Genomic DNA, 17,644 nt, shown 5'->3' on the forward strand with positions numbered 1-17,644 from the left:
AATATATAGAAATATATTCAGTAAATGCAGCATCATTTTATTGACCCTGCACATGCAGAAGGTTTACGGTCAGAGTTCGGCGACACGTGCCCACTTTAACACGACAACATCAATAATGAATAACTCGCACGTGCCCACTCAAATGGACCAAGTTATTATTTGTGTAATATTATTCTTATTTTGAGAGTATTTTTTAAACTAAATTAAGTCGCTTTGTGACGAAAATATTTTTGAGTGACATATAGAGAATTGTAAATTATGAACATAATCTTTTTTGACTTTGAATTGCAGCACAGGTCCAAAATTTTCGGCATTTGTACCATTAAAGTGTTTTCTATTATTTATTTTCAATGGCTTCCATTTTTCAAGCCAATTATGAAACTTAAATGCATATTTATGAAATTATTGAATCAAAAATTTAATTTTCTATAATGTCACCTACACCTAAAAATCCTAGTACCAACATAACAAAGCTAATTCAAAAAAGTTTTTTCAACAGTCTGTTACATGCAATTGGTAACTCTAGCCTGTGAGGTCAGCGTGTGACATTGTTTGTAGTTTTCGTGTAATTTTTCGATGACTACTACAACGTTTGTTGTGTCACGCACGTGTCATGTTTCGTGTAAAACATTTGCAAGGCGCATAAAACTCAAAAGCTTTGTCTATTTTTATTTGCTACCATGCAAATGTGAATAAAATAGTGTAATAGGTTTTAGAGCACAGCAACTTTTAGTCGGCCGATAGTTCCTTTGGGCTCATAAATCAGTTTGAAGATGAATGGTAGCACACTTACGCACATTACAAAGATGAGATTTTCAGCCGGTACCAGTGTGACTGAATACTTTAATTGGAAAAAAGATTTTCTTTAAAAAAAAATGTTGGTCAACTGTCGGCCTGCTGTTAAGTCTGCAGTGTGTGGGTAAGCTTCCTGGAAGTTTTTAAAGTTGATACTCTGATTGGTAAACGAAGGGTTGGGTAAATCAGGTTTGGCTCAATTGTGCTCTCTGATTGGTTGTAGAATCTGTCTCATTCAAATTAAATCTAATATCAACGTCGGGTCACTGTAAATACATGTCCCCGGCGAAGACGGTCTGTTTGATCAATGAGGGTAATATTACAACTGTAATCTTGTGACAATAATATTATCATATTAACCTTTTAGTCCCAGGGCTGCGGAGTGAAGGTCTGGTGATAACTAATTACAAAATCTATAAGTAGGTAAACCAAAGTTTATTTGCTATTGTATTCAGCTTTAAAATACGAATGGAATTTACTGGTTAACTTGTAACTAGTTATTTTTAGTATTCATTAGCCGACAAACATAAATAATTCATAAAACTTTACAGCAAAATTTTACACCTAAACAAAACCTAAAGTCTAAACTCAACCACCTACATTTACGAGCACGCGTAACTAAATAACTTTTTTCCGCAGAAAACACTCAACATCATAAAACATGAAGGCTGCAACAACGCACTGATGCATCAGTTTTGGATGCAAAAGGCCGAACGGCCGGAAACTGGCTGCCGCTAGAATTTCCCCATACATATTTGATCGGATTTACTCGACAACACTTACCCGTCCACAAACTCCCGCCAAGGTGCTTTATACATCGAAAAATTCTCTTTGCTACCCATATTTGGTGGAGTCGAAGATTTCATGCCGTGCTGCGAGCGTTTTGGGGATATTGTACTCAGTTTGTTGAGTTTTTACTGGCTTTATATTCCTAGTTTTGGCTAAGCATTTTTCAATAAATGCTAGCTAATAAGCTATAGAGACGAAATGACTATTTGTTGCCTCGTACATAATGTCAATAAAACAATTTGTTTGCACTAAATAAATCGATAAAATCATTTGTCTCTCAAATCCTACAAACAATAATATTTACACAAAATAACGCAACATCCACAGCAAAAACCATTGCATTGTTTATTCCAACTTCATCGGCCAAATTCGATTATAACAACGAAGTTATCAAAACTGCATTATTCATAGCGATTGTAAACTATTAAATCTGTTGGGTGCAGCAATAAGCCACGGCAGCAACTCGGTGTAACTAACTACAACTTGATTCCTTCCAGTAGATCCGAAGTCGCCGGTTTATACTGAGTTAAGAACTTTCATTCAAACATCACTTCATCTAATATTCTAGCTAACGTGAACAGTTTTGGAGTATTGTGTCTGGTGCGGTATTAAGGGTTTTGTGGTATGGCTATATTATATATTTTTGTATATTTTCCAATTTGTAACTTATGTATTTTCAAGTGTTCCTTCCTAAATGAAAAACACATTGCCTACATATGAAAATTGATATAAAATATAGGTAAATATTATAAGTGAGTTCATTGCCCCATTGGGCTTTACTTTACCTTTAACTAATTTCAGTTTCGATCGAATCTGAATTAAACACGGACGAAGTCGCGGGCAGAAGCTAGTAACTAGTAAGAGTACAACTTGGTATGTTTCATGTCTTTTTCTATGGCTAAATAATATTATCGCATCCAACTGCACCCGTTATACAACTGAGCACATTTGATTTTTACCAAGCGCATTGTGTTCCTGTACCGCAGTACCACATGGAGTACACTACATGGAGAGGTTTATGCATAATAAACACTAGCGTTTTATGTAGAGTAAAAAATGCAAGCAAGCGATGTCAGAACAAAATAATTGAATTAGCTCTAAACGACACTGACTTTCTGCTTTCTAAACAACACAGATATTTAATTTATCTGTGACTCCTACAAGGAAGGAAAAACTCCTCTTACACTTGAAGATGACTCGAATAATTCAGCTTTAATTAAACAAATTAAAATATTAATTCATTTTTTTTTAATTTCTTTGACACATAAAAGTGCTTCCCCCAATTAACGTACCTGTTAATTTCATCAAAACATTTTGGAAAAATTCCCCGACAGTAATTTCTTTGGACGCGATTTGTGCTAATTAAGCTTGTTTTCTGTTATAATTATCTGCTGAATATTCACCGGACGAAATCACTTGACCCCAAAATTGTTAGAGATATTGTTTGTTTACTCTCCAGAGGGTAGATGGAAAACAATGAATACTTTTTTTGTAAGCAAACGGCGATGGAAGCAGGTAATGAATATGCTGAAACAAAGAGCCCAATGCGGGGCTCATTAGCCATTCCGTCGTTGTGCCTGCCTTAAAAATCATTTACAAAAGTCTTGATGAATTTTTGCCCCGTTTTTTGCAGACCAATTGCTTAAAATTAACCTTTAATGTTAGTATTTTTCGTACTTCTACTAAAACAAACATACACATACAAAATATTAGTCGATATACCTAATTTTAGTAGTATTGTTGATAATTTTCTTTAGGAATTTTCCGGGTCCTATTCAAAATACAACGTTTATTAATTTCGTAGTCTGATACATTGCGGAAAGATACCTCGAGTACAACTCATAATGAATTCCAAACTTGTATTTATGACAGCTAGCTGTCTGACAAATTAGCTAAATATTATTGTAATAAAGGAGAACACGCTTTATGACGTAGATATGTATTTGCGGGTAGAAAGTTAATTTATTTGCGGGTTTGTTGGTACATGTAGTGTGGTTTTGTACCACTCAGTATACTTAATGTCCATTAACAATTAAGTTTGTTTGATAAAACGCATTTTACGTGATGTATTTACAGATACAAAAAAAGAAAAATACAAGCATCGCATATATATGTTCTTGTTTTCATTCTGCTGAGCATGGGCGTAGCCAGCTTTGGGCTCAGGGTGGGGCAGCAGTCAACTTATCCCCCGGGGGAGGGCGGGGGCCCTCCTAATTTTTGTATCTTGAGCCGTTAATCTCAAACTTGTTAATCTCTTAATTTGAGAGGTTTATATTTTCAGGTACAGAAAATAAACAATCACACACAGGACAAAAACCAAAAGTAAGGGCATATAGTTAGGGCGAAGCGGTCATGCTCGAGAAGGAGGAGGCGGAACGCCAGAGAGTGCGCACCTCTCATCCCGGCCGCCGCGCTGGACCAGGTAGACACCATGGGCGCCGGGTGTCGCGAGATGACTCCCGGCCACCGTAGGCGTGGGTCTGTGGGCGGTGAGTTCGGGTGGCTCATCGTCCCTCTGTCTTCCTAGACGACAGACCCGTGTCGACGGCGCGCGTTGTTCCACGCGCTCCTCAAAGAGACGTCAGCAACCCAGCGGGCCCAGCAGGGCCAAGGCCTGCCGGGGCTGCGGGTTGTTCGAAAGAGATACCGCGGCCCTGGTACATAAAAGGCCTATGACGGAACACGACGATTTTAGTCAGTAAGAGTCTGACACTCCCTCACCGCTGCTAACCCACAGCGGGAGGGGTCATTTGATGATTTTACGTCGATAAAAAAAAAAAAAAAAAAAAAAAAGGGCATATAGTTTCTGAATACGCGAGCGAAGCGAGCGCGAAATTTTTATCGGACTTAAACCAAACATTAGGTAAAGCCCAAACGTACTTAACTTTTTGTTTGTAATAAAATGAATAAATATAGTTTCAGAATACGCGAGCGAAGCGAGCGTGAAATTTTTCTCGGACTTAAACCAAATATTACGTAAAATTTAGCATTAACGTTCTTAACTTTTTGTTTGTTGACAAATGCAAAAATAAGGGCATATAGTTTCTAAACACGCGAGCGAAGCGAGCGCGAAATTTTTATCGGACTTTAACCAAATATTACGTAAAATTTAGTCCAAACGTACTTAAGTTTTTGCTTGTAGACAAATGCAAAAATATGGGCATATAGTTTCTGAATACGCGAGCGAAGCGGGCGTGAAATTTTTATCGGACTTATACCAAATATTACCTAAAATTTAGGCCAAACGTACTTAACTTTTTGTTTGTTGACAAATGCAAAAATAATTAAGTTTCTGAATACGCGAGCGAAGCGAGCGCGAAATTTTAATTATTTTTTAAGACTCAAAACTAAAAACTACGTAAAATGTCGCCCAAATATACATTTTCATGAATACGTTTACTAGATAGACTAAATACGACACACCCGATTTACGTCCATACGAAAACCCCCTCGCTCGCATAGATAAGTCGATAAAAATAAAGTTAGATAACGTATAGCAACTTCGCGCAGCTAAGCTTCGCGGACCACTTCGCGGAATGCCTCCAGGGACCACCAGTGGTCCGCGGACTACCGGTTAAGAACCACTGTGCTAAACGATCGTTCTATTGTACAGGTCGTACATGGTTGGGCAAGCAAAATAGCGAGCACGGTTTTTACACTAGCTAGGATAAAATTGCATTTCCGAAATTTTGATCACATTTACCAGTTCCATCTCCTTCAATGCATATTTTTTTGGATTAGATGGACGGCTCGGCTCGCTACGCCACATAGCAACTATTCTTTTAGGGAATATGGCTCGCTTTCAAATGACGCGCGCACCGCGCACGTTCGGGAACTCGAGCGTGTATTTTGTTTTGATCGCGCTCTTTTCAAAGAAGACAATTTTTTTGTGCATTAACTTACGGATAGTACATATGATTGTTGATGTTGTTAGTTAGAGTTAGTAAAAAAAACATTTTTTAATCAGACACCTTATAGGTCAGAGCCAAGGCCCAGGGTGGGGCAAGTGCCCCAGCTTGCCCCAGTGTGGCTACGCCCATGCTGCTGAGTAAAAGTACGACGGCCCAATCTTATTTCAAAATATAAACTACCTGCACGAAATATAAATACATTAGGCCTTTCCGTAAAGTGTGAAAATCCAGTTTACAACAAATATCTTAACCAAAAATAGGCACATTTATTTACAACAAAGTTTAAAATGACCCAGGATTAAAAGGACCAAAAGCGATTAAATGACAAAATTCAATTTGGTCCTCTTACCTTTTACCAAACACTGAATTATGGACTTAGCAAAAGATATTGAAAGCTTTCAGTGAAGTTTGTGGTATAATTACCTTAAAATATGTAAATCGTTGTAAACAATTTACCTGGGGTAAACATAATAATACCGCTCCGTTGATGTACAGTTTATGAAATAGGATATACCGATATTATTACCATCTTTAAGATTATTTTGCTTCTATTTTGGAATTTTCTTACGTTTTATTGGGTTTTCTTTAGATTAAATTGTAGAATGATTGTTCAAATAAAAGTATTTTGATACTTTTTATTAAAAAAATCTTTATAGGACCTTCAGCCTTTTATTTAACCACTGCAAAGCACAGGCCTCGTCTCCACGCTTGATACAGGCTATTGATTGACGATTTCATACCTTCACAGACTACACAATTAAGAGTGACTTTTTCTGGAAATATTTGAGTGAAATAAATGGCAGCTCGTAATCCCTATAATACTAAGCTTCTAGCGTATATTTATTTACATATATATATCTTAAGAATTTAGGACAGTTTTCCGCACAGCGATCTAATCACCGATCAATAAAATATTCAGTTTACCTTCACCCAACTTATACACATAAAGGAAGTAATGTATAACCCATGCGAAAGACTAAATTGCATCGTTAAACCCCCCGGGTTCAAGTTTGACTAGCGCACTGTTAGTGATTGCAAAATTTAACTTTTCAATTGAAAACTGAGCTTTTCCGCTTGTATACTAATATTATTTAAAGCTGCGGCGAAACTTTGTATGGAGCCGAATACTGCAAACATTGTACATGGTTTTGCATGGCCATTGAAATTATAACACGCTAACAATTTTGTTTTGATAGTTCTGATGGGATAGGTGTTTTTGTGTTACGGTATTTAAGCTATAAGTATTTATATAACGTGCTATAATAAATCATATTAAATATGAATTTCAAAAGTATTTATAGAAACTATTGTTTTAAATTGCAATACCTATAGCTGTTTATGTTTATTTTATGATAATATCTGCATTAATTGGTAATTGTTTTTTTAAATTAAAATAGCCTAAGTCAGACGTGAATTACATGTTTTTAAAATGCAAAAAAAAAGAATTTTCTAGATGGATTCAAAAGAACAAACAGCAATATTTTCTGCTTCGTAATTTACTTGTATTGTTAATGCGAATACGATATCTTGTAAATTAGCATGCTGCTCAAAATTCTGTTTGCGCAAATTCACTTCCAAGAGTTAGCCAACTTTACTGAATGAGTCCCGACGCGACGTAAGAAGCAGAAATTCAACTTCTGAATGCAATCAACTGAAAAATTCCGCGGTACTTAACAGTTACGAGACATCGTATAAAAAGCTGTCTCGAAAAAGTTTCGTAATAAAATGTTAGACAAAATTTAACATAATACCAGGTTCCTTAACAATCCCGAAATATTCCCCAAAAAGTAATTCAGCATTGTCTATTCGATTATACCTTTTTCAAAGTGTGAAATTAATTCAAATTAATTAGCATTCAAACAAGGATTATTGTTCTGGGGAGCGCGTTTAGAATTTCTTAAAAATAAAACTCAAATACAATTGGACGCCTTTATTAAGTTACTGAACTTTTCAATGTCCTTTGTTTGATATTATAGTAGGGCGTTGTAAGTAAAGCTAATTGTCTATGTTAAAGTATTTTGTCCTTATATTTTAGGCCAAGGACACATAATACTCAACAATTGTACATTATTTGGAAATCATAAGTGAACCATCGAAATAGCTTTATAAGTATACCTATTACTTCAGACAAGAAATTACTTAAAATAGACAGACAGTCTTACAAATTAAAATAGATACAGTACCTCAAGAAAAATATTTACGTGCGCTCTACACACGAGCATCATATAGACACATTCGCTCGTAAAAACGAAGGGTTAGTATAAGGTCGTGTGTATGCGTGGCCTTATGCAAATGTAACGATAACATGCCTTTAGGGTCAATAAACTGTTACCTCCTCAGTTTTACGACATGATAAGTGTATTGCTTGTCTTATATCTGAAGCCGCCATTAGTTTTTGGGTCACGTTTGCCTCTTACTGACGCTACGTATTGTTTTTGTTACAGATTGGACAACGGGATTTAATGTACTGTGTTTGAGGTAAGACCGGCTTTTTGAAGGATCAGGATTAAATCTAAATATTTTTCTTTGTAAATTGATGGACGAGATATTTTTGTTCCATTTTGTTTTGGTACTTCAGGACAATTTTGGGTAACAGGAAAATCGGGATGTCTACCCTCAGGACCTCAGGTTTCGGCCAATGGTGTACCGTACCCACTGTAACATCAAAGTGATGAAAGAGAACCTAGCTGAGAATGAACTATTGAAATCAAGAATATCAAATCATTGATCATCAAATGTCTTACGACTAGAAAAATCTTAATCTCTTCTGTCGAATAATAATTTTTAGATCCTACTTATTTTGCCAATGAAAATAAATAAGATAACCATTGAAATGAATAAACTATGAGCATTATTATTAAAGGCCCTTTGTGTGTAATGGGAATCAATATAAAAGTATTGAAATAAAAGAGGGTTGCAACGTAAGCTGCTTACATAAAAAATGTGTATAATTTTAAATTCAGGAGCCGTAAAACGAAACTAAAGAGTCAATGAGCATTTACAGTTAATTTTATAAATATTACGCGAAGGATTATAGAAAGAAGCTCTTACATTCAGTTATTAATTGTTTTCTGAGTTATAGTAACAAAATATAAGAGTTGATTATATTTTAGGACTTGGCACCTAGATGATTGTATAACACTGAATATTTTGTAGATAAACTATCTGAAATATTATTTTCTTCAATTAGGTACTTAGCTACAGTACAATTCTCTGTCCCAACAGGCATTGTAATTGATGGGTCTATATTAGATGGATCTATGGGTAGAGGGTGCTTTATAGTCTTTGCTCTGCCCTGACAACACATACAACTATGATTCTCACCCACATTTATTCACATTATACTTTAGGTGCGCAACTCACGCACAGTCCAAGCAGGAAAGTGCGACATACAGCCATTCAGTACGCCTGCTAGCTGATCTGATGTAGCCGAGTGACCACAATTAGGTGCAATACTGTATTAGGTGCAACATCGAGTTAGGTGCACTGCCGTATTAGGTGCCTGTTCACGGAAATTGACGTAAGGATTAGCTCATGAACAATATGCTCATTGCGACGACGCGTCGGTCAAGTAAACAGTGCACGCCCGATCTCGCTCTAAATAAATCCAAATAGACAGTTAAAAGTGCCAATTACAAGTAATAACTTTGAACATTAGTTTACAAACTTATTCATAATCACAGTGTAACAATTGAAATACTAAACTAAATGTGAAATAAGTAAATAACCGGTGTTTTATCATTTTAACAATACAACAACAAGTGCAAATCGTGTTTCGCCAACGTTATCGGACAAAACGCGGAAGCGACGCGTATTGCACGGCGCTTAAGACCTTTTCGCCGCGCAGCTTTTACGGTGACAAAAAAAGACGCATGCAGCCTACCCATCGCTTTATTATTTCGTGCACGATTTATTGAATTGAGCTTGTCAGCGCTTAAAGGGCTATACTATCATAACGCACTTACGAAAGTCAAGCGGCGCAGACCGCATCAATGCGTGTTTCTGCGCAGATTTCGTAAACTGCCTACTGCTTCGACTCGCGGGCCTGCACCCATTTCAATACACTACAAAATGGTTAATAATTGCTCCAATTGCAACAGGCAAGTAAAGGCTGCACATATAAAATGCCGCATATGTGAGCGTCTTTACCACTACATCTGCGTCAACTTATCAAAGCCGTCTGAGGAACTGAAACGCAGCTGGACTTGTTCACTATGCGAACACAAAGAGCCCGATAGAGCTGACACCTTGTACCATGACTCCAGCGCCCCTCACAAATCCAAAATATTGACCTCCACGCAAATACCTCCATCCCCAAACAATGTGCCAACGGGAACGGAATGCCTGAACACCCTTACAGCCGAAATTAAACTATTACGTGAGGATGTCGGAGATTTAAAAGATCATATCAAAACTTTGACTACCCACCTCACCCGCTGTAACGCCCGACTAGACGATAACGAAGCCCGAATAAAAATACTGGAAAAACGTGAAGAAGAGATTATCTCCCTTAACAATACTATAGCCGAACTACGAGCACAGCTAAACTCACAACAACAGGCTGCATTAAAAAACGAGATAGAGGTCATTGGAGTTAATGAGACGAAACATGAAAACCCACTGCACATCATTCATACGTTAGCACAGAAAATTGGAGTCCCCCTGGGGGAGCATGACCTAGACTGCGTAACAAGAGCAGGCCCACGTCAGCAGCGTTCTGCATCCAATACTGCGATTGCCCCGAGACAACTAGTGGTCAGATTTGTTAGACGCTATAAGCGTGACGAGTTTCTACAGGCCATAAAAACCAGGCGTAACCTTACGTCCTCGGATATTGAAATTGAAGGACCAACTCGAAAGCTATATTGCAACGAAAGGCTCACTCGTGAAAATAGGCAGTTATTTCGCGCATGCAGAACATCGGCTAAAGATAATGGGTATAAATTCTGCTGGACCAAAAATGGGTCAATATACATCCGAAAACAAGAAGGTAACCCAACAATTCAAATCAAAGATATTGATGACCTGCGCCGCCTCATGCTTGTCCACCCTACATTGGACAATGCCCCGGACGCCCCTGCCTGCCCTACCAGCCCAGCAGACGACTAGCTTCGTCCGTCCAAAAGCTCAGTATAAACATCACACTTTTGCTTGCTTGTTACGTATTAAAGTTCTGGGTTTCTGTAATAGTCTCACACAAACATTTTCAAGGATGTCTAGTATTTTGATAAAAGAAGTGAGATTTTCAAATTGTTTTAATACTTGTAACCAAATGTTTTTAATTTTTTTAACTATTTTGAGTAAAGTTTTTGTTAATTCCATTTACTCGCTATTACAATTCTCTAAACATTGTTTCTTAGATAGTAGTTCATACCTAGTTAATAATTTGCCTTACTTAATTTTACTTTTTGTCTTTGTTTTTTGTATACTTGATTTTGATAAAACTACACACACCTCACAAAAAACACACTACAAACTACACACTCGATTACCCTCCACTAACACGAAAAGCTTACTGCTTCACCAAACACTGTACATCACTAACACCTCACTTCGAACACAAAAATATGTTCTCACACTCACAAATACAAGTACACCAATTAACACTCGTAAATTAACACTCACACAGAAATATATATCAAACTCCCTGCAGCAGAACTTCTGGTTTAGACTGGCATTCCAATATAAGAATTTTAGTATCACTCATAATTTTTATAGTTACTTAAATGGCTTTATTTAGCGTGATCCAAGAAATTGATGAAAGTATACAAATCGAATGCCAATCATTTGACCTTCTAGAAAGCTGTAGGGAACAGCTACAACTAAGCGATAACCTTAAAATTCTAACCTTCAACATCAGGAGCTACCAACACAATTTCGACGCCTTTTGCTTGGCACTACAACGTCTCGATAGTAATTTTGATGTTATTGTTCTAACGGAATGCTGGCTCAGCGACGGTTCTATCATTGAATTATTGCCAGGATATACAGGAGCCAGAACACATACTCAATCAAATAAAAACGGCGGGGTCGTCATTTATACTAAAACCGCACTAAATTTCACCGTCTCCGAACCAGATATAACGGACGCAGACTGCATTTTGATGACCAATAAAGAAAATGCCATTCTAGGTATCTATCGATCGCCATCCTTCACAAGTCCTGAAAACTTCATCGCATCTTTAGACTCTACTCTAAACCGACTAAGCAATTACGCCACGGTCTTTGTAGCCGGGGATATAAACATAGACATTTGTAACCAAGTAAACAACAGAAACGTGGATTACCTGTGCATGTTAGCCACGCACGGTCTTCTCCCAGCAATTACAAAACCTACCAGAGCAAACACCTGTCTAGACCACATCTTTGTAAAGTCCGAAAATAAGTCTAAAGGAATTATTTGCAAATGCTCCATCACGGACCATGACATAGCGATTGCCATAACGCAACAAACAAACAAACACCCAATTCGAACCAAACCTAGATGGCAAATTAAAGTAAACGAAGAAGCCGTCGTTGAGGAAATAAATAACCTAACGTGGAGCGATGTCCTATCTCAAAACTGTACTAATTCTGCTGTCAACACTTTTATTGATACTATCTCTAGCATAATTCACAAACATTCTCACCAAGTCAAAATAAGTCGAAGACGTCATAACATCAAACCCTGGATCACTCCAGGATTGATAAGATGCATGCGGCACCGCGACAAATTACACTCACATTCCCGCTCACACCCTGAAGACTATATGAAACGTCACGTCTACAATAGATACCGCAACTTCTGCAACAACATAATTAAAAAATTAAAACAGCAATATTATAGCCAATTAATAGAGGACAACCGAACCGACCCTAAGCGTCTCTGGAAAACAGTAAAATCAATTTACAGCTCAAAAGACAACACAAAAGAAGCCTCAAAACTAACAGCCAGTTCTGACGATCCTACACAGACACTCAACAACTGTAACAAATACTTTACCTCATTAGGAAAGAACCTGTCAGACTTAATTCTCGCTAAACTATCCGAAACACAAAGCTCTCTTGCTGATAAATACTCACCCATCTCAAAAAACTCACACTCATTCTTCCTTCACCCAACAGACAATACCGAAATCGATTCCTTAATAACTCAACTCAACAACGACAGTGCACCAGGCCCCGACAAACTCACACCAATACTTATTAAAAAAATTAGATCTTCTATCACCGAACCCTTGACTCACATATTTAACCTAAGCTTAGAAACTGGTGTATTCCCAGACCGATGGAAAATTGCCTCAGTCAGTCCAATTCACAAAAGTGGTGCTACAGAAATTCCAGACAATTACAGACCAATTGCACTGTTATCTATTCTCTCAAAGCTACTCGAAAAGATTGTGAATAAACGTTTAGTCAACTTCGTAGAAAAGCACAATTTAATTTCCGAAAACCAGTTTGGGTTCAGGAGAGGCAGATCAACCGAAGATGCGGCGAGGCTTTTAACAAACACTGTTGCATCGAATATAGAAAAAGGAGAAAACGCCGTAGGGGTTTTTCTCGATCTAGCCAAAGCCTTTGACACGATCTCGATTGATCTCCTTCTTGTGAAGCTAGAAGCAATGGGCATACGCGGCACTCCACTAGATTGGTTTAGGAGCTATTTGTCTAACAGAAGGCAGTTTGTCAAGGTTGGAGATGTCTCCAGCTCACTCTTACCGATAAATTTTGGAATCCCGCAAGGCAGTACCCTTGGCCCGACCCTGTTCTTACTGTACATGAACGATATCCTAAATCTGACTCTTGACAACGCTAAAATTATAGCTTACGCAGACGATACAGCAATCATATTCCATGACACCAATTGGAATCTAGTATACAAGCGCGCAGAAGAGGGACTACTGAAAATAGCCAAAGCTCTTGATAATAACCTCCTGACTTTAAACATTAAAAAGACTAAAGTGGTAACTTTCTATAAAACTAAGAGATCCAAACCCCCGCAACATTTAACCCTTCAATTTCACACATGCCGAAACAACTCAGAATCTCAAATAGCAGGATGTTCTTGCCCCATAATTGAACGAATACCCGCAATGAAATACCTAGGTATAACTCTAGATGACAATCTCTCTTTTAAAACTCATATTCACTCCTTATCCGGGCGAGTACGAAAACTCATACACGTGATGAAAAAACTACGTGACTGCACGCCCATTAAAATACTTCGCACTGTATATCTTGGTCTGTGTCAGTCAGTTCTTCAATATGGCATCTCTGTATGGGGAGGAGCCTCAAAAACTGTCTTCATAGAAGTTGAAAGAGCGCAAAGAGCTGTAATTAAAGTAATGCTCAAAAAAAGTTTTATTTACCCAACGAATGCTCTCTACAGTGACTTTCCAGTTCTCCGCGTACGACAACTATTTATCTTGTCCACAGTACTTCACACCCATATCAATCTACAACGCAGACCCGACTACCAGGATATAATCTCTAAGCGCACTATCAGAATACCCCTCCCACAAACCAACTCAGTTATAGCAAGACGCTCCCCTGACTATTTATACCCAAAAATCTATAATGAAGTCTTAAAAACCTGTGATATAATCGGCCTCAAGTTACACTCATGCAAAAAGATTATCAAAAACTGGCTTCTAACACTCACTTATGACGAAACAGAAATAATTATAAACAAGTAATAAAACCAGAAAGCAGATTCGCCCCCACAAGCTCCATGGCCATCACACTCACAAACACACCCCACACACACACACACACACACACACACACACACACACACACACACACACATACACACACACACATGCACATTACTTGATTTCTATTTTTTATTCTTATTTTATATATTGCCTTATGTTAAATATTCGTCAATACCTGAATGTTGCAACTCGGACCCTCAAGACACAGGCTGTAGCTTAGTTTGAGGGTCATTGCCAAACTTTATTGTAATTCTTTTTGATGAATAAATAATTTTGAATTTTTTTTGAATTTTTTGAATTTTGAATATTGATTGTCACCATACTGTGTTGTGTTACAGGGATGCTAACTGTAGTTGCGAGTTGATTGTCATTAAATTACCATTAAATTGTTAGTGGTAATTAACATATACTTGAAATGTAAGAGAATCTTATTAACATAATATTAATTATAAATTAGATAACTACTTTCCATACCCAAATAAAAAGTAGCCCATGTCCTTTTTCAGGCTCTAGACTATCTGTCTATCAAATTGTAGTGGTTTCGACAGGCACACCAATTTTGCATTTAATTACTTCACTTAATCATAAGTTTAATTACTATTAAGGATTTAAACAAGGAAAATATTCTAGACATTTAAAGACTAAATTCTGAAAATCAACACACATTTTCGAGTCTCAACGATATGATACGAATAAGCAATGAAAGGCGAAAGCATTAATATAAATCATGTCTCTCTTCACTAATCTAGACGCAACTTTTAGGTCGTAGTGCAGTGACAACTTTTTGTCCCTTCCCACTATTAGTTTCCATTGAAACTTTTCAGCTTAGTGTAGCTAGTGCATTTTCATTATGAAACTAAAATCGTGTATTTTAATCATTAATTCAAAACAGTGTTTACGTAGTAAATAAGAGTATTTCTTACATTTTTTTTTGTCCAATCTAAAGCCTACAAATAACATTTGCACATAGGTACAAATATCTATAACTGAATTTGGGGTTCAATTTAAATCCTCATGGATTATACATACTTAGTCATATCGGTCTTATCGGCAATTGCTCAATCGATACGCCCAGAAAGTCGTAAACATCTGTCAAATATATTTCCTTCAATGGAGGGATGACTTCTATTGGTCGCTCAAGAGTACTTAATAACTCTAACTTACTATAGATTAAGTCTTAAAGCTTAGGATGAAGTGGGAGCCAATGAGGCGTAAGAGCCATGTTTATATATCTGCTGCAAACGAATGTTACGAACGAAGCCAAAGGAAACGCTAGGGGAAACTTACTGCTTTTTAAATGCTTCTCTTTTTTCTTTTACGACCTTTTAACGCAGTAGGAATAATGTTTCTTAAACTCGAGTTCCGTTGCTTGTGGCGTTTGTGTAATAATTTTAGTTTGAATTACTTATAAACTCTTTTGCAAAAAAAGCGGGCACCTATGCCAAATCTTAGTTTTAAGGACTTTACGTGTATTTTAAAAGGTTTTAATGATTGTAGTATGTTTCTAGCATCAAAAGGGTTAGCCAAGCATGCGTGAGAGTGTATTCTAAATTTGAATTTTGTACAATTGCTAAGAAATTGGTTAAACCTTGTTTTGGACTAATTGCTGGCAGAAAGTTCGTCGGTGTTTTGAAAAGTTTTTGAAGTGATTTTCAGAAAACTGATAATGCAGTTTTAATTAATGATTAATGTTCCTTTTTGTTAGATAAAAAAATTTTGAAAAACTATGCGTATTTGATAAAATTTTCACCTGCTCTAAATGGGCTATACTGATGATTGATGGCAATGTTAAGAGTTTCGGTATTTTAGTGTAAAGCGTTCTACTGTTTAAATATTGTACCCACGTGTTTTAAAATATCGCTTTTTCATAATTAAACACTATTTAGAGGAGTATCAGTACATTGGGCTGCGACAAAACCAATTTAAAGTAAGCAGTGCCGATCGCTACTCGTCTCCTATCGGACTTTGACATTAAAAAATACCAAATTTTGTGATAAATGTTAAAATTAACCACATGAAAAATGATGAGGAGGGTTTAAGCTATCTAAAAAGTCTAACTATTGCCGCGTTGAAGCTTTCTATAACTCCATAGGTATCGGGTTACTAAACGATGATTTCGCTGAAAGGGAGTCAAGAATTCAAAAGTATTGACCAAACGTATGTTTCTTAAGAAATGAGCAGATAGCCAATTATTGTTACGATTTAAGCAGGATAGTGCTGTAGATGCTAGGAAATCTCGGTACAGGCAAGTTTATTTAATAAAATGTCAGCGGGATGAAAACACGCTATTTGAACGCTCATAAATCTTCGGAGGTCTACGGAGTTTCCCAAGAAACGAGGTTGTTTGAAAATCAGTGATTACGAGACCTTAAGACCTCGTGCTCACAGTCTATGCGCTATTTTCTGTATTTTGTAGAATTTCAAGATTTTTAAAAATGTTAAAGTCCCAAAGGAGACGAGTTGTGATCGGCACTACTTACTTTAAATTGGTTTTGTCGCAGCCCAATGTACTGATACTCCTCTAAATAGTGTTTAATTATGAAAAAGCGATATTTTAAAACAAGTGGGTATAATATCTTATATTACATACTCTTAACATTGCCATCAATCATCAGTATAGCCCATTTAGAGCAGGTGAAAATTTTATCAAATACGCATAGTTTTTTAAAAATGTTTTGATCTAACAAAAAGGTACATTAATCATTAATTAAAACTGCATTATCAGTTTTCTGAAAATCACTTCATAAACTTTTCAAAACACCGACGAACTTTCTGCCAGCAATTAGTCCAAAACAAGGTTTAACCAATTTCTTAGCAATTGTACAAAATTCAAATTTAGAATACACTCTCACGCATGCTCGGCTAACCCTTTTGATGCTAGAAACATACTACAATCATTAAAACCCTTTGAAATACACGTAAAGTCCTTAAAACTAAGCTTTCGCATAGGTGCCCGCTTTTTTTGCAAAAGAGTGTATTATGTATTATTATACAAACTTAAATAAACTTTACATGTAATTAAATAAAATAGTTTGGCGTAGTTGCATCTAATTTAGCAATTTTTTTTTTTGAGAATCAACTATTTTGGGAAACAAATAGATACAACTTGTAAAGATTAAGTTGATAAAGTTAGCAATGTAAAACCGAGGTAAACTTTTCACAATATTTTTTATATGATACTTCAATTTACCTATTTTAAAAGACCGATTACAGATTTATTTACTTAGTTAAGTAATTATAAAAGCTCACTCCATGACCCAAATTCCTTCAATCAGAATTCAGTTTCAAACTAATTGAACATCACAACACGTCTGCCTATGTAATGTTATGTGAAGGTATTAGCTGTGACGTGTGCCTTGCGAGCGACCTATTGTTGCTTGATAGAGCCGTATAAGCACGTTTGGACCTCAATAGCCGCTCGATGTTTAATTACCTCTCGCAAACCTACGTCTT

At 36.7% G+C, this 17,644-nt stretch overlaps 1 protein-coding gene across 9 annotated transcripts in view; it reads left to right on the forward strand.

Moving 5' to 3' along the window:
• The window catches only part of Mub (mushroom-body expressed), a 191,628-nt gene that overhangs the window by 53,282 nt on the left and 120,702 nt on the right, over positions 1-17,644 (forward strand). For 8 of the 9 annotated variants that reach the window (XM_021332756.3, XM_049838951.2, XM_049838958.2 and 5 more), the window contains exon 2: positions 7,940-7,973. The exons of the other annotated variant lie outside the window; for it this stretch is intronic. The gene's annotated coding sequence lies outside the window, so the exon portion shown is untranslated. The remainder of the gene's footprint in view (positions 1-7,939; positions 7,974-17,644) is intronic. 9 annotated transcript variants of the gene reach the window in all.

The sequence above is a fragment of the Helicoverpa armigera genome, chromosome 12 (assembly GCF_030705265.1).
Source record: "Helicoverpa armigera isolate CAAS_96S chromosome 12, ASM3070526v1, whole genome shotgun sequence".
Taxonomy (NCBI): Eukaryota; Metazoa; Arthropoda; class Insecta; order Lepidoptera; family Noctuidae; genus Helicoverpa; species Helicoverpa armigera.